This window comes from Vicugna pacos, chromosome 12, assembly GCF_048564905.1.
Source record: "Vicugna pacos chromosome 12, VicPac4, whole genome shotgun sequence".
NCBI lineage: Eukaryota > Metazoa > Chordata > Mammalia > Artiodactyla > Camelidae > Vicugna > Vicugna pacos.
The window spans coordinates 18,491,927-18,517,439 of record NC_132998.1 but is presented as its reverse complement, the minus strand read 5'-3'; the positions used below and the strand labels follow the sequence as shown (position 1 = coordinate 18,517,439).

Here is a 25,513-nt window from a genome sequence, read left to right as displayed (position 1 = left end):
AATGTCTACACTGGGGGGCAAATGTAGAAGCAACCAAGCCAGGTGAGAGAACATTGCTATTATCCAGGAAAAGAGATGACAACTGTTCGAACCATGTTGGTAGCAGAAGTCAGATTCTGGATATATTTTGAAGGTAGGAACATTGGATATCCTGATGGTTTGAGTGGGGGATTTTAGAGAGGCGAAAAACTGAAAGCATGGAGTTACTATTTACTGATTACAGAAGAATTCAGAAGGAACATGTTCAAGGGCCAATAGCAAGAGTTTGGTTTAACAACAGCAAGTTTTTCATGGGATGTCCAAGCTGAGATGTTGAATAGACAGTTGGGTCTATGCATCTGGAGATCAAGAGAGAAATAAATGTAGGAACCATCAACATCGTGACAGTATTTTCAGTAATGTGACATGAGACCCAAAGAGTGATTGTAAACAGAGAAAGTTCCAAGGACTGAGTCTTGGGGCACTCCAACATCTGTAAGTATTGTAAATAAGTAGGACAGACAAAGGAGCTCGATAAGAGCAAATATCAGAAGAAAAATCATCAGTGTGCAGTGGTCCAGAAACCAAGAGAAAAGGGTGTGGCAAGGAGAGAGTTATCTACGATGTCAAATCCTGCTGGTAGACCAAGATAGAGTAAAGACTGATGAGTGGCCATTGGATTTAGCAACATGGAGGTCCTTGCTAACCTTGACAGGAGTCATTTTGTGGAATGGTGAAGAATAAAGCCAAAAACATACCATATGATATCACTTATATGTGACTCTAAAACAAGAAAAATGAACTTATTTGCAAAACAGAAACAGACTCACATATATAAGAAACAAACTTATGGTTACCAGAGGGGTAACGGGGTGGGAAGGGATAAACTGGGAGCTGGAGATTTGCAGATACTAACTACTATATATAAAATAGGTAAACAACAAGTTTCTACTATACTGCACAGGGAACCATATTTAATAATCTTGTAGTAACCTATAATGAAAAAAGAATATGAAAACGAATGTATGTATGTATATGTATGACTGAAGCATTTTGCTGTACACCAGAAATTGACACATTGTAACTGACTATACCTCAATAAAAAAAATAGTAACAACAACAACAAAAGAATAAAGCTAAAATTTTGGGGGGAGCAGTACAATGGGATGGCTGTTGGATATGGAGAAATTCAACGTGGATGTGTGCTGGTGAGAATGATCAAACAGAGCAAGAACAGAGGAATACACAGGAGGGCAGGGGTAAAGCCCTGGTGTGATTTCTCAAGTGGATTAGAAGAAATAGGATCTCATGCATCTCTGAGAGGAGACTAGTAGTTTCATCTGCTGAATTGGAAAGAAGTCAAAGTGTCTGGGCATAAATGCAGATGGGTGGGAAGGTGTGAAGGTGGGGACATGTGGGACAATCCTCTGATTGCTTCTATTTTCTCACTGAAATAGGAATCAAAGTTAGCAACTAGAATTAGAATGAAAGAGGTCTGCAGTGGTAGAGTGCGTGCTTAGCATGCACAAGGTCCTGAGTTCAATTCCCAGTACCTCCTTTAAAAAAAAAAGTAAATAAATAACCCTAATTGCCTGCCCCCCCCAAAAAAGCTAAAAAGTAAATAAATCTGAGCTTGACCTAGTAAAAAAAAAAAAAGAGAGAGAATGAAAGAGGTTTGAAGAGAGAAGAGACTTGTCACCTAGAGTGTAGATGAGTAAATGGACTGGGGCATAGACTATAATTTCCAGGCGGCTTTAAGGAACCACTTGAGGTCTTGAACTTAAAGTTATACCCATCAACATGTTTGTATGTTTTTCTCAAACCATGGTCATCTGAGTAGGTACAGGGGCAGGTGTGAAGTAGAAAGTGGGGTTTGAAGAAATTTCACTTTCGTTGATCATGATCTTCCAATAACTTCTTGATTATTTTAATGGTTTACTCTTCCACAGACACTCCCAAGATCGGTAGTCCCCTGTAGACTCTGCTTCCCACAATGCAGTCTAAATTCAACTGCTCCCAATCCTCTGGTTCCAAAGTCGTTATCTATACCTGGTTCCCCCCTAGCACCACCTACTTTGCCAAGACTTGGTCTTATTCCCACTTGACCTCTGAAGGACAGGGTTTTGATTTTCCTCAAGTGCAAATGAAATTGAGCTGGACCCTGTGGGGGCCCTCCCAGATACAAAAGCCTTTCTGTGGCTTCTGTTTTGTTTGTAGGAAGAAAGGCTTCGGTCTTCTAGATTTTCTCTGAGGTCCAAAGGAAGGATTCAAATGGTCACTAACTGGGGGAGCGAGGAAATGCAGAAACAAGGGAAAGGCAGTCAAGAAACAACCACTCAGAGCTGGGGCAGTGTCCTGGCTCCTCTTCAGGGATGTGCCGAGCACTCTGATGAGTATCTCTGAGTTCTCTTATAGGAGCTGGGACCCCCACCCAGGTGCAGGATGGTAACTTCAGGCTGAGCACCAGCACTGGACCCCAGACCAGTGGGAACCAGAAGGCTGGCTGATGATTGAGGTTCCTGAAACATCACCCTGTTACCTCCCTGTCAACCAATCAGAAGAGAGCCACACATCCAGAAGCCAATTTGGAGGCAGTGTGGGCTGTGAGTGACATGGGGTGACAGACTGCATCACAGAGCGCGTGCTCCTCATTTCAAATTGGAGTGATTCTTTCACATTCCAGATGGTTAATGGTGCTATGAAGACCTCATCAACATGTTGAGTTTACCATCTTGAGTAACTCGCTCCCGGGGAAATGTGAGAAATGGTTATCTAAACAAATGGGAGGTCAGCTTATTTAGTTTGGGGAAAAAAAAAAGGTCTCTCTACAGAAACATTTGGGCAGGTTTCCATTTAACCAAAAAGCATTTCATTCATTTCATTTGAACGGTCTCTGTTGAATAAGCATGAAAAATGGTTTTCATTAGTCCTTCTTTTACATTATACCTGACAAGCAGGGGGAAAACATGAATTTTTCCTGTACTTAACAAATATTCTGTAGTGATAGGGAGCCGCAGGAGAGATGCAAAAGGAATAGTAATTTTGCAAAATGAAAAGGCTTGGGCCAAAACAGATCATTTATTCCCAGGATGGAGCAAGAATATGCTAGCACATGATAAACATAAACTGATGAAATTTCCAATGCTGGAGATTATGATTAAAGAGAATTTGTAATTGGTCTGCAAACAAGTGAGGAGGAAGGCTTCATTTTCATGATTTTCTTCAACCTTGTATATTTTCTCACGCCCCATTCATTCAGCAGGAGATCCCCAACAGTCTCACCATAGGTAGAAATTTCAGCGCCAAGCCCTGGCTAATGCTTGCAACACACAAATAGCTTATTTCACAAGTTACTTTTTTGCTGGGTCTAGGATTTTAACACTAATGTGATTTTTTTTTTCTCTTTCTTTTTAATGCTCTGAGATGAATTGGACTTGTGGAATATCTAGTTTTGAAATGTAAATGCCTTTGACATTTTACTTTAATTCCAATTTGGATGGTAATTTAAGGGTTTAATTAACAATAAAGATGAATCAACCTATAAAATGAATACATAAACAGGGAAGAGCAATTTACAAAAATGGAAGAAAATTTTTCTATTGCATTCTCTCTAGATTCTTCTTGGTGCCAGAGTAGTGTGTGTTTCTGTACGGCATCACACAATTAAGTTGCCTATTCAAATCAGATTTTAGATTTTAGCTCAGTTAGTGGCTGTGAACGCCAGTGATAATAAGTAGGTGGGGGGAAACGGCTATTTTGAAGAAAGAATGAATAAAGCAAATAAGGAGTAAAAGTCTGAAGAAAAAAAAAATCATCCTTAAACCTTCATAAACAAAAATGAAGAACTCAGTGACATACCATAGATATTTGAACTGAACTCTGTGAGCCCAGGAATGTGCTAAACACTTCATTGGTGTCGCTCATTTATCCTCATACGACTCTGTGAGATAGATCCTATTATTGTTATTATTCCTAGTCTACAGATGAAGAGACTAGAGTTCAGAGAGGGGGAGTAACTTGCACAAGATCACACAGCCAGGAGGCGGATTTAAACTCAAGTCAGTCTGACTCCAGATTTATTTTATACAAAGATCCTTTCTTAAGATCTGGGTTTTTTTAATTTAAAAAAAATCCTCTTGAAATATATATATAATAGTATTAAGTCTGATAACAAAACTGCATACCCATTAAAAGTTAGATATATAGGCAAAATTTGTGCACAAGTTGAAAAGAATTTTTCCCTGAATCTGGGATACCACTTCTCGTACCACTTGTACCTATTAGAACTCGCAGGAAAGCATCAAAGAGGTGGTTACTAGCCTTCTTTGTTCAAAGGCTGCAATCTTCTTATAAAAACAAGCTGGAGTATCTACTCTGGTTCTGAATCCCATAAGGTACACGAAGGAAACTGGTCTCATCTCCTCACTGTGGGAACATGCATTCTCCAACTCACTGGGGGTGATCTGGCAGAATGTATCCCTTTAGGTTGTTCGGGTAAAGGGGAACTAGAATAATATTTTCAGCTAACAAGTCAAATGGCATTTATCTTTGCATAAACCGACATGTTAACAAAAGACAGTCTTTTTCCTTAGAAAAGCAGGAAATGGAGAGGAGCTGTGTGTGTGTTTTTATTTAATGTGGACCATAAATAGGAAAAACTAAGTAGGTAGCATGTTGTAACGTATTCATAAGCCCTTACATTACTATAGCACTTAGCTTATACTGTGCTTTCAGATAAAATTCATGCGTTCTGATAATGATCCCTTGAGTTGGGTGGGGCAGACCTTATCCTGCTCATTTAATAGAAAATACAGAGGCTCAAGAAGGTTAAGTTGCTGGTCCAAGGTTACTTGAATTTTAGGTGACAATATTTGGCTCTGGCACAGGCCTTTTTGAATCTATCAAGATTTAATTTGATAAAATGTTTATTATCTGGAGGCTTTAATGGACAATTATTTCATTAAACAGAAAGCTCCCTCGGGGTTTTTCCTGAAGATGAATGCGTCTCACCGCATTCTGCCCACGCCACAACTTTCACAGTATAAAATTCCAACCATAGGACTTCATCCTCATCTTTGTCCCCAGATCACAACAAGTATTACTTAGTGGGTTCCTCTGTGTCAGACATTTTCCAATATTAACTTTCCCAGTCATCACCAAAACCCTAGTGAGTAGGTATCTTTATTCCCTTCCCTACAGAAAAAGAAGCAATTATCCTAACAATGCTATTAAGTAACTATGTCAGTCAGGTTAAACAAAAAATAAAAACAAACAATAAACCCTTCGTGGGTTTTAACTAGAAAGGTACACGTATTATTTGTTGGTGACGGGTCTGGTGTGACTCTGTTCCCTGCCCTGCTCCTTCCAGGATCCCACCTGTCAAGGCAGCCCTCTCTGGGACTGCGTGGGTCTGCTCGGAAGCTCAAGTGACTTCCTCTCTCAGCCTGAAGCAAGCACCCTGAGCAAGCGACATCAGTGGGCTGGGGATGTACGGAGACAGGATGGAAGGGGGCAGGGCGCAGCCATTCAAGGAATGCCACGGCAATTAACATCAAAATGGTGAAAGATTCAAGCCCAAATAGGCCTTGAGGCTCAGGATGATGAGAGATTTAACTTCTAGCAGATCTTGAGCTTCATTATACGCCCATTGTAATATATTAACGTGGTGAATAACACGCCCACAGGCACCACAGCAGCCCCAAGGCTAGCCACAAAAGGTCACAGAGAGGGAAATGGCCAACTTCCCGGGAATCCCAGCCCTGTCCCCAGGCTACTTAGTCTGGTCCTTCCACTTATTAGCAGATGAAGCCTCCGAGCCCTAAAAACCAGCAACGCGGCGCCTCGTGGCCGACCCTCTCTCTCCCTCCCTCTTCGGAGATGGCCCGCATTCTGTCTGTGGAGTGTGTACCTACTTTTAATCTGAGCACCCAACCCCCACACCTCGAGGCCTTTCTCTTGCCTTTCAATGTATCTCTCTGGATAAATCTACCTTCACTCAACTGTGGCTCTCTCCCGAATTCTTTCCTGAGTGAGGCCAAGGACCCACACTTGGCGGGGCACGTCTCAGGGGCTCAACCGAGACCTGGGACATAGCCCTCCTCATGCCCCACGTCTGTTTTCCTGCATCAGTATCATCTCTCCACAGACAGGGACCATAGACAGACAGCATGTAGTTGGGACACTATCACACTTTACCAAAGTCTATAGTCTGGGTTACAAGTATTTGCTTCTTCCTTTCCTGGAATCAACCCCAAAGTTTTCTCTTAACATAAGACCAGACTGAAAGTCTAGGATTTTGTGACAGTCTATATCAGGTCTAGGTATGGCTCCTGTGGTTGTTGAGAACTATGAGCAATCATTCATTCAATCAGTCAATCAATCAATCACATTAAATGTTGGCTTCACACTCACACTACTCAGGTGTGGGAGCTAGCTTATATCTCCTTAGGAGAGCCCGTTGTTAAATTTTCAGGAATTTTTCAAATGTCACTTTGGTAGTTTAAAACTGGTCATGATTGCAGTATTTACACCACAGAAAGAGGCAAATGCTGTAAATCGGGACTCTTTTTCTCAAGAGAGAGTTATCATACACTTAGCAGCGCATCACTGCACACTTGGCATAGACTGATGAACAGGATAGTGTTAATAGTTCTCCTGTTTGGAAAGAAGACAAAAGGAAACTGCACAGCAGTCCTTGGCCCATAAGAACTCTGGGAGGGTCCTGGGCAACTGTTGCAAGAGTTCCTCACCCCAGAGGTGGGGAGTATTCCTCTACGAACTGTTTCTGTCCCCTGGAAGCAGCTCTCCGGAAGTCTGTTCTCAGTGTTCTCCATGACCTTGGCTCTGCCTTCTAGGTCATCCCTTGTTTTCCTTTTCTTCCTTGGTTACATCTAAAAACACACTGGAAGCTGCCCTCCTTGGAGGTGGTGCAGCTGTGGCAGCCTGCCTCCTGACCACGGAAAACTGATTCTGCAGCTGTTGAAGTCTAGTCAGTTGCATACGCCAGTAGCCACACCACCAGTCTTTTCAGGATATGCCCCTCTTTAATGGCTCATAATTAGAGCCTATCAGGCATCTGCGGGATAGTCCAGAAGTCTCTCGACCATGATTCCATTTGAAAGAATTTCCTGGAGACCAGCTGAATTGATTCAGATTTCAACAGAGAACATGGTAGCCACACCCTTGGTTTGTTTTTTGCCAAGAATTGGGGTTCTAATCAGTCCTTGTAGCTCAAAGCTTTTCTCAGTTTTATCATTTTTGGTTTCTAACACAATTCCCAGAATTTCTGGACTCTCTCCATTCCTTTTTACTTCTTGCAAATCAGTGGTTTTCCTGTACTCATCTCTTTCTTCAATACCTTATCAAATACAACCAATAGTGAACAATTTATGATACAAACATTCTATTTTCCCACGTCATCACCTAAAGTCACAAGTGAATTAAATGCATTATCTGCTTTCCAAGCTACTGTGGGCAATAGTTTCGCTAATTGTTTCACTACTGCATTCAATGGCTTCACACCTGCAGGACAGCATCTTTGCCATCCTCTGCCCGGCCCCAAAACAGGTCACTTATTTCAGGCATTTTTTAATAGCAGAGAATTGTACTTCCAAGACAATTTTCTGTATCATTCTGAATAGGCTAGTTTAATAGTAAGAATATCCCCAAATCTCAACGGATTGCACTAACAAAATTTATTAACATTTATTTCTCACTTATGTTAATGTTGGTTACCAGGGGACTGCAGCCCTGCTCCGCTCCACCTTTATTCAGGTATTCAAGCTGAAGACTTGCCTTTGTCTGAGACACTGTTCGTCTCATGGCAGGGGACAAAGAGCGCATGTGGCTGACCATGAAACGAGTCACTTCTGCTCACATTCCACTGCTAAGAAAATAATGCGGGTAATAGGATTTGCGTATCCCCCATGGGCAGCGCCCATAGGGAAGACCTGTAGGGAGCAAATATTTTGGAATAATAATGCAGTGCCCTAGGGTAGTAGTCTGACTCCAAAGCCTATGTTCTTAACCACTATATTATACCATTGCCTCTCCAAAATGTGGCTTAGCTTCATTTTGTTATCCGATTAGTGACAAAAGTTCCAAGAGTGCTTTGTGACCCAGAGCAAGTACAGTTGTGCTTTAATTGCTCCAGTTTTCTAAGTGACGTGAAGGTGGTAACGGTCATGGCTGAACTTTTCTCTGACTAGCTTGAGACAAAGTTCATTTCAAACAGTCGGAATTAAGGAAGGGGGTTTGCCCACCGTAATATAAGGTAGATGTCTGTGCCCTCTTTAGAATAATGCAAAAGTTAAGTCATAAAAAATTATGTTCTTAAATGATGTTTTTCATCTTGAAAGATTGCTTGTAATTGCTTGTCATTAGCTATGATTTAAAGCAGAAGAATGAATACTTTATCCCTCCTATTTTATAAGTTGGGAAATATAAATCAGGTCTGCCATTCATATTGGCACAAGAAAGTTGGAGTTTAAAGCAATTATATAGATGATATGGATATGGTGTTTCTTTGAATATCCATTTTGAGAATATATATTGATAAATATGTATTTTCTTTTCCCCTCCTCTTTATTTAGCTGTAGTATATCCAGCCCTAAGATCTTGGCTCTCAAAACTGTCTTTTAAAAAGAAGAACTTTGGGCTGTACATCAGAGCATCGTTTTTACTGACGGCTTGGTTTGGGAGCCTTAGATTGTCAAACGTCTCCCTCTGTTTCCGGGGTACCTGGGATACACTGTGTAAAAGTGGGACTCAAGGGGCCATAGGCAACAGGGAGCTGCAGTGTCAAGATCAGAGTTTAATGAGTGGGCAGCAGGCTTTGATAATGATTATCGAAGTGCAAAGTTATAGTTTTCTATAGCTATCAGAACCAGGGTCATGCAGGAGTTAAAGTCATACCCGGGCAGTGGAGGTTGAGTATCTCCCTAAAGGGTCCTTGGTCATTTTTTTTAAAGCCTGTGAGATAGAGACTGGGAAGGAAGTGATTACTTAGCCTGGTGGAAGTACTGATGTCCCAGAAACAGGAATCAACCTAACTGACTATGTGACAACCACTGGCCCTTTGGTCCTCCTTTGCTCTCCTGATTTCCAGGCTGCAGTTTCCACTGACTTCCTGCATTTCCCTATCACCTTCCTCGTACTGATCCCCTTAAAAAACAGCTCAGTCCCAAGGACAAGTATGTGGACATCTTATTTACTGACCTTTAATAATTGCTTCATTCTTATCTAAAATAATTTCTAAATCATAATTAACTAATTACTAACCTATAGTCTACTAATAAGCAATAGATATCTGGAACTTGGTATTCCCAAGAGGCTATTTAAGTCCCGTATTTGGTGCATTTGGATCATAGATTGCAATAGTTGATTAGCCGGAAACAGAAGATACGTGGGAACAGGAAGATCTTTTTGAAGATTATTCCCTGGTAGATATTTCTTTCCTCTTAAAAGTCCTCCCTGTGTGTCACTTTACGTGGTCTAACCTTGAGGTGTATGGGCGATTAGCTGAATCCAGGGGACCAGGTTTTATGTTCTTCCTAGATTAGCAAATCACAACGAGTTAACACTTCTGATTTTGAGCTTCTACACAGGCTCACTATAAAAAAAAAGCAGAGATCTACAGTTAATTATCCAGAAACATAAAATCCAAGCTTTCTCAGATTGTATCATGATGAAAGTATTTTCTACTATTAAAGGCATTAACATAAAAAGTAACTGAAAATTTTAACCAACAATAAGCTCATTGTGTGAAAATATTAAACACACTGGCCTCACAGATCTGTGGCCTTGTGATTCCCAAATATGTTTCAAATATGCTTCCAAATGGTGTTTCCCTGTTGTTTCCAAAGCCCTTGTCATTGGTCTCAGTCACTTATTCTGCTGTCTCACAAGGGAAATATTCTTTTCTAACCATTACCTCTTCCTTTCATTTTCCAAGCTTTGGTCCTACCTTTTTCTCTAAGTCCTGTATCCAGTTTGGATCTGATGATTATTTCTTTCTAGTTTGGTTTCAATAGCACCTCAAAACAGCCTCCTTCCATTCCCCAAAGCTGCAGTGGAATCTGGGTCTTGATCGTGACAACTTGTGGGCCACGTTGTCTTGATGGTGGCAGCATGAATGGTGACAGTCCATTCTGTACTGGCAGCTAAAGTTCTCACCACGAGGGAAAGGATCCTGTAAGAAAAGATTTAAAAGCTACAACCTTGAAGGATGTATGATCTGAAGCCTTTAAGAAAGAGAAAAAAAGAGAGGAAGACAGATTATCTGCACTCCTACTGAGTGGCCTGAATAAGGAATGAATGAAACCCTGAATGGGTCTGGAATATTACAGACTTTTAGCAGTACCAGATGATGATTTTATTAAAACCCCAAAGCCTTGGCTCCCCAGTCTTCCTTTACACAAGACAGGTCTTCCAAAGGTGAATGGAAGATCTAATACCACTTCACGTGTTGTTGATCTAGTGTCTTGAGGAGCATACTAGGTTGGATTACAATATCTTAGCTTGATTTCCAAGGTAACATGCTTATTCATGATTGCATTCACTACTAGACCCTCTCCCCTCCACTATTTATGGCCAGAAGTGTTTCTTTCCACCGCATCTTCCACATACTCCCATTTCCACAGCTTGAATTTATTCTCAAACTGACCACGACAGTTTAGCTATTATTGAAGTTTCTCTTTAATCACTTAATTAAAGAGTATGTAAACTAGTAAAATGTGAGGGTGGGAAGACAGAAAATTGTTTTTATGAGTAACTGAATGCTTCAGAAAGCCAGGGTAATAAAGAATAATTGCTAACAAATTAGGCATCTGTATTAGGGTTCTCTGGAGAAAGAGAATCAATAGTGTATATACACATAATATATATACATACATAAGTTGAAGAAAAGAGGAATTGGCTCACATAATTATGAAAGCTGAGAAGTCCCGGGAGCTGCAGTTGTAGATACAGGAGAGCTTATGCATAGTTCCAGCAGTCCAGCAGTCTCAGACTCAAGAAGAAAGAATATGAAAATGAATATATGTATATCTATGCATGACTGGGACATTATGCCATAGACCAGAAATTGACACATTGTAACTGACTATACTTCAGTTAAAAAAAAAAAGACAAGAGGAGGATCAGAATATACCAATGTTTTATCTCAAACAGGTAGGCAGGAGGAATTCCCTCTCACTCAGCCTTTTTGTGCTGTTCAGGTCTTCAACTGATTGGATGAGGCCCACCCACTTTAGGGAGAGCAATCTGCTTTATTCAGTCCATCAATTCAAATGTCAACCTCACCCAGAAACACTTTCACAGACATGTCCAGGATAACCTTTGGCCAAATGTCTGGGCACTTGATGGCCCAGTCAAGTTGACACTTAAAATTAGCCATCACAGCATCATTGTGCCATTTATTTTAAAATTAGACAATTCCAAGAGAATTTTGAACTCAGATCCAGTGTGTGGAAATTACAGATGATGTATTAGGTATCAGGCTCATGTAAAAGAAGGGATAAATGATCTTATGAATACGGTTAGATTTATATCCTACCCCCACTGCCCCAAAAGTCTGTGTTCTACAATAAACATGTTGGAGAATAAACATGTTTTAAGGTAAAATAAAATGATGTTTGTATACTCTAATTTTTTTTGTGATCCTTCACTCTAACAGTTTTTTAAATTAACCCACTAAATGGCTATTCCAGATAACATTCATTAAAAGTAGTTCTACTGTATAAGACCATAAAATTGACAAACAGAGTCAAGGAAATGAGACACATGAATGTCAGAACTGTTTGTGAGGACAGCTTGAGTTTGCTTAAATCTTTTTACTCTGTGCATCCTATATATATGTCAGTTCTTCTGTCTGGTGTTTTAAAGGTCACTGCAAACCTAAAAATATCCATCATGGCCATTTCCAGCCTTGGGCAATGTCAATCATCAGAGCACTCCTCTCTTCCTACTGACAGCTGAGCATTGTTAGAAAAAGTCACACAATGATGCCAACTGCCGTTACAACCAATCCACGTTATCCAACATCCACAGTCCTAGCAAGACTGCTGGGCAGTCATTTATCTCTACCTGGCTCTAACTTCATGCAACTTTTGTTAAACAGCTTTCCTGCTTTTTCCACTCATATAAAGTTCCCAAATTCATGTGCATCTCCTTCACTTTCAGCAAATGGGCATCTTGCCTCCTATTTGAGAAAATAACGACCACATTATATGAATCACCTACATTTCCCTCAATTCAGTCACAGTGAATATCTCCCCTCCTTCTCTCTTACTTTCCTCTGCCTTCAGGATTTTCCCCACTCTCTGCTCAATATAACGGCACCCGAGTCTCATTTCTCTCTTTCCCTCATGTCATCATTTGACTACTGCGTGTCCTCAACTAGACTTTTCTACTGATGCTTTAAACTGAGTGCATTTAAATTGTTTTTTAATCATCACTTTTTTTTTATTGAGGTCTAGTTGATTTACAGTGTTGTGTTAGTATCAGCTGTACAGCAAAGTGATTCAGTTATACATATACATATATTCTTTTTCAGATTCTTTTCCATTATAGGTTATTACAAGATACTGAACATCATTCCCTGGGTTATACAGTAGGTCCTTGTTGTTTATTTATTCTATATATAGTAGTGTGTATCTGTTAATTCCAAGCTCCTAATTTATCCTTCTCCTCTACTTTCCCCTTTGGTAACCATAAATTTGTTTTCTGTATCTGTGAGTCTGTTTCTGTTTTGTAAATACGTTCATTTGTATCATATTTTAGATTCCACATGTAATGTTATTATATAATACCTTTAAATTCTTTAAGATTTCTTTCATTCTACAAAATGTTGTGTAGTCTATAAAATTATCGGGATGGTAGTCTTTATTCTTCAATTTATTTTTTCAGGTCAGGATAGGTAAAAGGGTTTTTGTTGTTTGTTTTTTTATCTTTGGCACTGAAAGTCTATAATCCTTTTATTGTGTAGCGTCTAACAACCTATCAAATTCTTCTTCTAGGACTTAGTCCCATAATGCATTCCCTTTGGCCATCTCAGTTATGAACCCGTTCCTGTTTTAAAGTGAGCTTGCATTTTCCTGTTTCTCCAAAAGACACGCCAAGTGAAAGAGTCTTGCCAACAGATTTCTTAAATGATAACCTAAAGTTGCCAAAACACTCTCCTGAGAATTCTCCCTTTACTTGAAAAGGATCAAAGTCCAATAGGCACAGGCTCCCCAAAGGCCACACCTGCCAGCTGTCACCAAGTGCTTCCAGGTGGGCCTCTCAGCTAATCGACAGTGCAGTTGCAGGAACTGAAATCCAATTATAGTGACTCACAGCAAAGGCAATTTACCCTTTTTTCGAGAATGGAAGGACAAATTGCCAGCAGGTTGCCTAGTTTTGCTCATAAAGTACGTAATTGGTCAAAATTATTTTTCTCTAAACATTTTAATGGAAATCTTTGGCAGGCCTATACACTAATGATTTCCATATTAATTCAGACTCAGGTCTTCCCTTTCATCCCCAGACTCTTTGCATCACTCAGGCAATGGTATTATTCTTTTATTATAAATCACATATAGACCGTTTTCCGAGGAAGAGGGCAGCTCTGTTACATTTAAAGTGCTCTGTGACCCTCCTTGGATGGCTTGTGCTGAAATTAGTCATAAGAGGCTGGATCAACTGTAGCACAGGGAATGACTTCTTACGTGTTGAATTATGTAGACCCAGAATAATGAAAATAAACATTAACAAAGAAAAGGGAAAGGGGAAAGAGAGTTTTCAAAGTTACAAAATCTCTTCTGTCCAATTTACTATGTCAAGAGTGATTTGCAGATTTCAAAAATATTAGAATAGCATATATTTTCCTACTAAGTTTGAATTTCTTTCACTATTTCAAAAACTTTCCTCAAATAAAATTTAAAAATTTTACCTCACCCCTTAATAACAGGGGCAATTTGGCAGCCGACCTGATAAAAGAATAGAAAGGGAGGGGAGTTGTGCTTCAAGGGGGAAAAAAAAATCACCTTCCATTATAATAATAGACCAGGAGTGCAAGTTCTTGGGCTCTGAAGTCTGTGTGAGCTACATTAATCGTCATATTAAAATTCATACCACATCGCAAGCATGTTCCTACTGAAAACAACTCTGCTTAATCTGCTATGTTATCAGTCAGAAATTAGCTCGCACTCCTCTTACCTCTAAGAATGTGATCATGTGTCCTATGGAGCCATCAAACTAATTTTGTATTTTACTTGGTTTAACCCTTCAAAACACTGTTGCCAGATGGGTAGGGAGCCCAGGCGAAGTCACTCTGCTGGCTGGCTGCCTGCCCTCCAGGAAGCAGCGTCTGTGTTTCCCTTGTCAGAGGTAAGCTCTTCACATCTCACAGCCCTAATGATTTCCTTCTCCTTTTCCCTCTTTGCCCTCAGGATATTCTCAGAGGGGCTTTACTCAATGCCATCTGATGCTGAAGTTGTCCAGGAGGCTATGGTAATTGCATGCAAGCTACAGTTAAGGCCTAATGAACATTATGTTTATGAAGAATGTAGCTCTGATTTCTAAAAGCACTTTGGTAAATTATACAAATTAAATATTCATTACTTTGTACTTCATTAGTTCACATTTGGAACACTTTTTCTTCATTATAATAGCCTGGAGTAAAAGCTTTTTGTTTTGTTTTTTAATACATTTTATTCTGTTATTTTTCAAAAACTCTTTACTTACAATATTAGGGCGCAGCTGTATTTTTCCATGGGGGCCAAAAGAGTCAGAGTTTTCTTTATAAAAATACATTTTTGTTTCATACAAAGAAAGTGAGTATGTGTTCGTATTTCATTAGTCAGCATAAAAATCTGTAAACTCTTCATTCTGTTTTTCACTCAAAGTTTACTTACTACTCTGATTCCTATAAAAAAAATTGCTATTTCATTAGGAAGAAACTTGGTATTAAGTTAAAAATCCTGCAGAGTTATAAAGAATGTTTATTTTTCGTATTGGAATAACTTTACAATGATTTATTAGTCATCAGACTCTGAGAAGTTAAAAATCCTTTAAGTGGTAGGTTGTTTGTCTGAGATAGGTGATAAATAAACAAGCTTCCCCAGCGCATGGAAATTAAAATAGAAAAAAGAATTATGATTGGAGCTACTCTTTCCCACTTCTAAATACCCTAGTCAGCTAAAATGTATTCTTCCCTCAATATATTCAGCAAATGTGTACGAGTGAAATACTGAAAATAAGTGACTCCTCCCCAGGTTCTATCAGTAGGATGTCTGTTGCAGCCGATAATACAGTTAACACGCAAGAAAATCGACACAGGTGACTTAATGTCCTATAACAGACATAGAAAACAAACTTGTGATTACCAGGTGGGGAAAGAGGGTTTGTGGAGGGATAAACTGGGAGTCTGGGATTTGCAGATACTAACTACTATATATAAAATAGATAGACAGCAAGGTCCTACTGTACAGCACAGGGAACTATATTCAATACCTTGTAATAGCCTAAAACGGAAAAGAACATGAAAAGGAGTATATACATATATATATGTAACTGAATCACTATGCTGCACACTAGAAATTAACACAACAGTGTAAACCAACTATCCTTCAACAAAAAAGGACTGTAATCAAATTAAATGTCTCAAGATTTAGAGATCTTCAAAGCATTTTACTTAAGATTTATATAAATGGCAATTGATGATGGGTTTTTTCCTAAAAGAGGTTGGGCAGAGAAGTGAATTCTGGGAATAGATTTTAGAAGATTCCAGATAAAATGGTCTTCTGGAAGTGAAATAAAATGAAATTTAAATTTTAGCGAGCACTGACTGGACTAGGAGGCAGAAGACGAATTTGACCTCTGGATGCCTCACAGAGTCTTGCAGCCTTCATAAAATCCATTCATTTCTTTAGCTACCAGTGATCTAACCTGCTAAATGGGAATCGTAATACTTGCTTTGCCTACTCCTCTGGTTTATGGTGAAAATAGAGTGAGATTACAAAACACCAAAAAAAACCTTTTAAAACATAAAATATTTTATAGGTTAGCGATATTAGAAAGTGAAATCATGAGCTCCATGATTTCATATACAAAGATGTCACTAATAAAATATCAACTTCCATTTTAAAGCATGCAAAGCGAAGAGAGAACTGTGGTCCAGGCAATGAATGAGATGTTATCTCCTCCTGAGGGCTAACCACACCCTCCTCCATCAGCAAGCTTCAGCAGGGTCGTCATTACATCTTTTAGGTCAGAGCTTGCTCATTGTTCTTTTTGCTTCTAGTTGTTTATTTTAACTGACTTTTACCCCTTAGGGGATTTAAAGAAAATACTAGGGTCATAAGAATAAACTTCCAGCAAGAACTGGAAGAACTTAAACAAAAGACAGTGGGTGGCTTTGTTGGTATTAAATCTACTTATTTCAAGATTGAAAGAGTCCAAAGAATGTCATGAAGTGAGGAAAGGAGCAGCGTGATGGCTCAGGAAGCTCAGAGAACAGTTACCATGTGATCCTGTGGTCCTACTCCTGGTCCTATATCTGGAGAAAACTCTAATTCAAAAAGAGACATGCACCACAGTGTTCATAGCCAAGACACGGAAACACCTTAAATGTCCATGAACAGATGAAAGGATAAAGAAGATATGGTGTGCATATAGATATATATATATATAATGGAATATTAACCATAAAAAGGGATGAAATAATGCCATTTGTAACAACATGGATAGACCTAGAGATTGTTATATTAAGTAAAGTAAATCAGACAGAGAACGACAAATAGCATATGATATCACTTATATGTGGAATCCAAAAAAATTGATACAAATAAACTTATTTACAAAGAAGAAATAGACTCACAGACATAGAAAACATACTACAGTTACCAAAAGGGAAAGGTGCAGAGAGATATATTAGGAGTTTGGGATTAACAGATACACACTACGATATATAAAATAGATAAACACCAAGGACTTACTGTATAGCACCAGGAACTGTATTTAATCTCCTATAATAACCTATAATGGAAAAGAATCTGAAAAAGGCTACATATATATGTATATGCATAACTGAATCACTTTGCTGTACATCTGAAACTAACAAAACATTGTAAATCAACTACACGTCAATTAAGGGGAAAAAAGAAGCTTAGAGAACAAAAGAGAAACTAGAACACAGACTAGGAAAAACATGTTGGTTGATTGTTTTGGTTTCACATAAGTTGGAAAAGAAGCTTTTGAAAGCAACCGAGAAAGAAGAAAGGTAAAAGACTCTATTTCAGAAAACTAGGTAAAGCTTTGATTGGGACAGAAGAATTTCACCCATATCAAAGACAAAAATTACAGAAAGGAAGAGTCTTAGAAGCTAGGAAAGCAATCTACAAATAGATCCTGACATGTTGTAAAGAAAAAACATCTGAATTTGTCAGCCAGATTCGTTTGAGGAGAGGATAGTAATTGGAAGATTCAAAGATAATGGGGATATTGAATATAGTTCCTTGCGCTATGCAGTTCAATACCTTGTAGTGACCTATAATGAAAAAGAATATGAAAATGAATAGATGTATGTATATGTATGACTGAACTGTACACCAGAAATTGGCACAACTTTGTAAACTGACTATACTGCAATTAAAAAAAACATAAACCAATAAAACTTTTAGAGGGAAATAAAAAAAGATAATGGAGACATGGCACGTTAGAGCATCGAGGTGGAGAGGGAGTTTCCCACTGGACAAGAATGACAGGCTAGGATAAATATTAGGACTAGTCCAGAGTTAAGCTGTAATGCCCTATTCTTGTTCTCTGTGGATCGACATTCATTCTTGACATTAAAACTGGTTTAAAATTCACTTTATTCAATGTGCCTCTTCGGAAGAAAATCACAGAACCATGATAGATATTTCCAGTAAGTAGTTCACCTAGCCATGCACTCCTTGAATGCTTGCAGCAGCCTTCCAGCCAGTGGAACGCCTGGCTGAGACACACACACCTCCAAGGTGGAGATAGTCACAGTTTCCTGAAGCAAGCTAGGCCACATCTGGTGGCTCTGTAGGTAAGAAAAGTCTTGCATTAATCGATCTGCTATGGTTTTTTCTCACTGTGCCTGTTCCACCCTCTTTGGGTCGCCCAGCCTGATGCCTGCCGGCTCTGCTCAGCTCTGTATTTTCTACTTTCTCTTACTAATGTAGTGGACAAATACTTACACTAACATTCTATACTGCGCTATTATATATTCATCTCCCCTTTTCTGCTTACATTCGAGCAGAGACACCCTGCATCAACCCCACACCAAGCTCCATGTCTTGACATCACCACCACAGATCCATGATCTTATGAAAAACGCACGTTGCCTCAATTTCCCAGGAGGAAGAAAACTTGACTTTGGTAAGCCCTGTGATGTGCTAGGGACATGACATAGATGATGTCATTCAGCTCCAACAGCAACCCTATAAAACAGGCACTGTTACTGACCCTTTCAGAGACAGTAGTCAGTTTTATCATTTTATACTTAGAAACTGACTATATGATTATTTTCTCAGGCACTAATTTTCCATGTGTACTCTGGAATGCCCTAATAGGTATTTTCTTTCAGTGTTTATATTTGTAATTTTTTTTTTTTATATTTGCTTTTCTGGAAGTGTTTTCCATTGAGGCAAGATAGAAATAGATGGTATTTAAAATTGACAATTCACAGAGTGCTGAAGCTGGAAGAGGTTGAATAACTTGACCAAGAGATGATCAGACTCTGGAAAATGGATTCCCAGTAACTGAACTCTTGAGATGCATATTTATAAAAGACATTTACTACTGTTAATGGAAGCTCTATTGTAGAAGGATTACTGGTATCCACCATGGCATAAAGCACTCGAAGACCAAGTCCCAAATCAGATCACTGAAGAAAGAGTCTCTGATGCCAAAATGATATTTACATAAATAAAAAATAGCTTACCTGTTCATCTTTGTCTACGGATAGTTCAAGCTAAATGGTTTTAGAAATGCTCCTTAAAATTACAGCATCAATTCTCAGAAATTTTTGAAGCCTAGACTATCCAGGTTTTATTTTTCAAATTGCTTTTCTCAATGGTTCCAACTAATCACCTACATTTTCAGGCATAGGGCTTCCTAACATTGTAATTTCAAAACTCATGGTAACTTGAGTATACTTTAAATATGTGTTTTTTATTTACGGGAAAATATTGTTAATGTTCAAAAAAACCACACCTATCTGGGTAGAATCTTCTTTGTTTCCATTTCACAGATGACATTTTATGACCGCATTCCTAAATAGCAGGGGTAGGGTTTGTCTGAGCCAGGGAGGCCTGGCCACATCCCATGAAAGGAATGAGATACTTCCCTTAAAGAAAGCGGATAACTCCATGATGGGAAAAGATCTAGGACCAGGAGGAATGGGATGGTAGAGTCCAGGGATGAAGGACATGTTCAAAGAGACCAGGTCCGGGGAATATAGTAGGCCACAGACATCAGGCCACACGCCTGGGGCCAAGAGGGAGTTGGTTGGTGGGGACCCCAAGATGAAAAGGGCCAAGGTGATGAACGCCAGAAGCCCTGACTTTTCTCAGAGGCCTCTCAATTTTCATATTCTGCCGTGTAGCCCTCCTGTGGAATCCTCAAGCTTCAGAAGAATTTTCTTACAATGTTACTTGTTAGTGTTGTGTTTGGTGGCTTTAAGGGAGATGCAAACTTGGATTAGGAAGAAAGATAATGAAAATTATATAAGCAACGAACAATATTCGCCTCAGAAACTGAACCACAGGAATAACTAGAAAAAAAAAAAGCAGTGTTTCTCCTGATGGTATCTATAAATATTGTTTTAAATTTCAAATTTTGACAGTCTCCACTGAATTTTCCAAATTATGATCGTAATAATCCAAGTTCCCAAATGGATATGTTAAGTCAGGGACACACAGTTTTAGAAAGAGAAGTAAGTGTGATGATTTGTTATACTTACATTGATAATACAATTAACAGAAAATATACTCTTCTTCTTGTTTCATAATTGTGCCAATGAATAATAAATGAGCATAAAAGGGAACTTGCAGCCGTTTTAAATTCATTATAAAACTAGCTGTTACATATTTTGAGATTTTTTTCAACTAAGGCATCTTTTATATTTGAGAATCAGATTTTTCAGCCTCTCAAAAAGCAGTAAAATTTTCCCATTTCTAAAATATCATTCACTGAAACTGATGGGAAATGATTTTAAAAGTTCTCTGCCACTAGACTTCAGAAATACGTAATAACTTATATTAGTTTATGTTACTCTTTAACCTATATGAATTAGGAAATTAAAATTTCAAGTAAGCTCACTGCAATTACATTTCAAGAGCTAATCAGTGCTTTCAACCCTTTTATCTTTCTTAGTCCTGTCATATAAATACATGTTATTAAGAGTATTAAGTTCATCCAAGATGAATACAAATTTTTTTGGCTATGAACTCAAATGTGCAAATAATGTCAATTTAATTTGCTATAATTGCACTTTCTATCTCGAACCTCTATTCTGTCTGATGGTAGCTACTTAATCTTTGCTAATTCAGAGTAAAAAAATAATTCAGAATTTTCTCAGTCAATTTACACCTTTTCTAGTCAACTTTCATTTCCTTTACAGCCCCTACCATTGTGTACTAGATTTTTGAAGAGACTCTCACAGTGAGTCGTACATATATTCATGGCAGCAACTCCCACTGTCCTTGTGCATGGGTGGTCTCCAGTTTTTGGAACCTGGAGGCTAATTTCTTGGTCAGTCTCCAGTCACAGATCGCAGGCCAATTTGTTGCTGCATTATTCTCCTAAGAAATGCAGTGCTACTTCTGGTCTGTAAGATCTTTCTCTGCTACTGCTGTGTTCCTGTCTGGTGCACGGGAAACATTCAGATGCTGTCCCAAACCCCTCTGGGCCCAAGGGAAGCACGCTGGGTTATCTCCATCCTTCTCTGACCAGATACTTGGAGGGTCAGCCCTCTGATTAAGGTTAGGGCTCTTGGTGTGACTCCTTAAGATGTCTGGGGGACTGACTCTCATCTTACTCCACCAAGACTGGTTCAGGAATGAGCTGCATGAAGATAGGGAGGCTGAGAGTGATGGCCGAGAAGCACCAGTCCTCAGGACGTTGGGTTATGTTCTTCAATAACTATTAAATTCATTGTATATATGACATTCCTGTGAGTCCAAGTGAATCATTAATTTTCTTGTACCTAGGAAAACACCAAGCCCTTCTTAGACGTTCACTAGCATCTAAGCTCCCTCTTGTTCAAAACTTGCCCCGTGGTTCCTCCCTGTGAAATTTTTATCTTCTTTAGGGGAGGGGATATTGTATGACATCATGCACTTCTCTTATGAGATGTTTATAGAAAACACTCTTGGCCATAAGCCCTCCAGGGTCATGGAGTTTGAGATCAAAAAAGACAGACATTGTAATTATTTCATAATGTATATGTGTATCAAATCATCACATTTTACATTTTAAATATATACAATTATACTTGTCAATTATTTCTCAATAAAGTTGGGGGTAGGGAGGAAAGGCTTTGAGACTCAAAAAAATTCTCTAAAAACTTTTATCTCTGACATAAATCATAAAAATCATTGTATGATTCAAAAATTTATTAGATCATTTTAAAATACTCTGGAATTTAAAAGACTGTAATTTATATGATTACACATTTAAATCTATCCAATTTTATTATCAGATAAACTCTTAGCTTAATAAGCAGCAATTGTATAGATAATTTTCTCTGAATTATAAATAGTTTCAATGTAAATATGACATTGTGCTTACTTGATTGGAGAAAGTGTTCCCTTGTTTAAAAAAGAAAATCAAGTCTGTTTTCTAACACTTTCTCAGCATCAGCTCTTTGCCAATATTTAGAAGAATTTTTTTCAGGCTAGTATGGTTTTAACTATAGAAATCAGTCCTATAACACAGCTTGAAAAATGCTCTCTGGAATCCAGTTTTTAGACAATTTTCAATTTACCATGTCATTAAACCTGTACCCTCATTTTGTAATGTATTTTTTCTAGTATTTTTGTAACACTTATGATTTTATGTCTTTAAAGGATTGGCTTTATTTTATTTCAGTCAAACTTACCTACATAGAGAAGGATTGAGCCTAGCTTTTCCTACTTACTAAGATTAGGACTTGAGATTTTTGTCCCAGAAGATAAAAATGACTTTTCTAGGCACTTTCTAGTATGTCGATCTTGGGTCATTCCTTAATAACTCAGTAAAAACTCCAGATTTTCCTTTCTTAAAGTGCTCTTCACACAAATACTCTCCTCCTTGCAAGAAACAAAAACATGAATTCTGATATACATCAATGTCATGTCAATGTCAAATATATGTCTAAGTCAAGTATAGGACAATGGTCTATGACACTCTCTAGGTAAAAGTCACTGCTGACGAGAGTATCAAATAGTATGATTACTAGAGTAAATAATTCAGCAGCATTTAGAAGATCGAAAATCAGTTACCTTAAGACCTAACAAATACACATCTAGGTAAATTCCTTAAAGAGACAAACACGTGCATAGAAGACACTTAGAAGGATGTCATGACAGCATTATTCCAATGGTGAGAATCTGACATATTCTAAATGACTCTCAGTAGAGGCATGAATAAATAAAATAGCAATACTTTAAAGCAGCTAAAAATAAACCTGATGTATATCGATCAACATTACTAGATCTCAGAAACATAATGTTGAATGGAAAAAGCAAGCTGCAGTTTCAGGTTAGTATAAAGAGTGTTGTATAAATTCCATGCATTTCAAAGGATACAGAAATAGAAATAACATGTTACACATTTGCATACATACTTATAGGCACAAACATTTTAAATGGATACATACCAGATTCTTCCACTAAAATGTAAAATGTTCTTGGTCAGGAATGTTTGTCTTTTTTTTAACCAATGTATTCTAAGCACCTAGAACTCTGCCTGACACATAGAAGGAGCTCATTAAAAACTTACTGGAAAAATGTGTCCATGATAGTTATTGCCTGGGAGTTGGTCTGGGAGGGAAATTAAATGGAGAGTGAGAAATGAGAGCATCAACTTATTCTGTATGGTAATATTCCTCTTATTTGAACATAAAGGATAAAAGAAAGCAAGAAAGAAAGAGAGGAAAGGAAAGGGGAAAAACAGACTTGTAAATATGAAAAAAGTTAAGTTTCAGTTGTTAATTGGTCCCTTGATGTCTTTTATAACTGTCCCTATGTTGTCTCTATTGCTTAGCTTAAAAAAATGTAATCTTATAAAACATGCAACCCATCTTTTTAGAAGCCATGTGATTTAAAAACTAAAAAGGAACTTTCAAGGAAATCCAGTGGGGTTACCCTGACCCTTAATTCTAAGCCCTTGCCATTTTATAATTATGTTCTAGCTGTCTCATGTGTATTCATTTTGTTTTCTTCTTTAAATTATGAAAAACTCACGTGGAACCTCTCGGTCTTTAATTTGTCACAGTTCTCCTAATCTCCTGATTCAAAAGTCAGAATATGTGGCGTCTAGCCTCAGCTCCACGTGTAACTAATCACGTGACCTCCATCAAGTTGTTTAATCACTGTGGACCTTTGCTTCCTCACTTGAAAATTAGAGAGGTTGCAAAGGGTCTCCCTCAGAGCCCTTCTTATATTTAAGAATTAACGACTTTACAATCTACATTTCCTTTTAGTTCTAAAATTTGATATTGATTTTTCCCACTAAATTCCTATTACACATGTTTCATAACTTTGCTATAGCATCAAATGTGCTCCCTCTCCCCTATAATGACTACCCCATACGTGGGAGGGCACAGCCAACATTTGCTGTTTTAAGGTGAGTAAGTTCTAGAATGCTAATTAAAATTGTTGAAAGGATCAAATCTAACGTTAGTTTTGTGTGTTCATAAATGTTGGCATTATTTCAAGCCAGAAAACTATGAGACAAGAGGCTGTTTAATGGATTGTTTGCTTACGGCAAGTCAGTGGTGGGAAAGCATATTGTTTTGTCTCAATTTTGCAACATATTGATATGAACATGCATGGGACCCATCTCTTTCCCCCATGCCTTTGAGCAATCATAGATCAAAGGGCATGTAATCTATGAATGAATCTCTGCCTCTCTCTGAATGATCCTTTTGAAGCCAGTGCAAGGTAGACCTGTTTCAGTGTCACTTTTAAGTCCCATTTCAACAGCCCTGCTTGAAAATCCAGTTACTATGGTGATATGTACCACTGCAAATAATCTCCTTCTCAACAACTGACTTTATACCCTGTTCAGGAAAAGTGGTATCCATGGCTTAATGGTTCAGCAAAAGGCTGACAGATCTATGGTCTTATTTCCAATTGAGAGGTTTTTAATAAGTAGTTTGAGCTCCTGGAAGCTGAGAAGACTGAACAGCCTCTGTCTAAATTTAGCAGGGTCACTCTTAAGGACATTTCCTCGACAGATCAAATACTGTACAAATTGGCATAGGCTGAATCGGCATGCCAGCATTTGACTCTTTTTGGAGGCAATACAAAGAGAAACAGACTACCTGCCGGGTCTTTCAAAAGAAAATGAAACTGACTTACAGGGAGTGGACACCTCTCCCCAAGTGTGATGTTCCTGTCAAGCTCAGCCCGAACTCGCCCAGTGGGTCACCCACTAGCCTCCTGGAGCTGCAATGCTAGCTCTCAGGCTTTCAAAACAGAAGGGAAGTACAAAAAGGGGAAGTTTTCTATCACTGCAGAGATGTGATCTCCTTGGCATTCTGAGGGGCATCTCTGAGTGCATTTTCCTTAAATACATATTACTGTACATAAGGATTAGATTCAGTAACAGCTTATGTCCTAGGTTATGTAAGATTGTGGTTGATCTGTTGTGTTAACACCTTCTATGTCCTATTTATATGATAAACTACATGCTCAGTTCTGAACAACTGCCTTGAAATGGGATTTTGAAAAAAAAAATCCCTACGGTAGATGACTTTGTAAACTGCTACACTCTGGGTACCTCAAAGGACAGAAACCTCTTTCTTCATCTTTCACACTCATCCAGCAATCAGCTCATGTCTGACTCCCGTAACGACAGGCACGTGGTGCTTGATGGTGTTTTGGGGTGAATAAGATAAGTGGATAAGGCGTGAATAAATTTCACCTGAAAGTCTTCTGATACGGGAAACATTTTCAGATGTGTTCCACGTGTTTATCACAGTTTATCCTTAGCTGTTCTCAGGAGAGATTTTCTCTAAAGGTTAAGTACTACTGGTCAAATCATCCCATGAAGGTACCAATGAGTAAGGAAAACAAAGAAGCTACGTGTTCATAAAATGAACCTGTAAAAATTACGATTATAATCACGGACTGCAAATTAACAGGGTCTCAGTCTGTAAATAAGCACATCTGATGACATAAGCATTAACATCTTCCATTAATATCTGCTCAGAGATAACAACACAGCTTGAGGCAAAATGCAGGCGGCTGGCAACCCTCTTGTGGGCACTATATGCCCTGAGTCAGCAACTATTTTTATCATTAGATGGTACTTCTACCTT

The 25,513-nt window shown here is 38.5% G+C and overlaps 1 long non-coding RNA gene across 1 annotated transcript; it reads right to left on the bottom strand.

Moving 5' to 3' along the window:
- Positions 1-10,000: 10,000 nt before the first annotated feature.
- On the bottom strand, positions 10,001-22,223 carry LOC140700432 (uncharacterized). The gene is made up of 3 exons (XR_012078823.1): positions 22,088-22,223; positions 10,900-10,987; positions 10,001-10,168 (listed from the first exon to the last, which is right to left on the bottom strand). It is a non-coding gene; the product is annotated as an uncharacterized lncRNA (long non-coding RNA).
- Between the last annotated feature and the right edge of the window lie 3,290 nt (positions 22,224-25,513).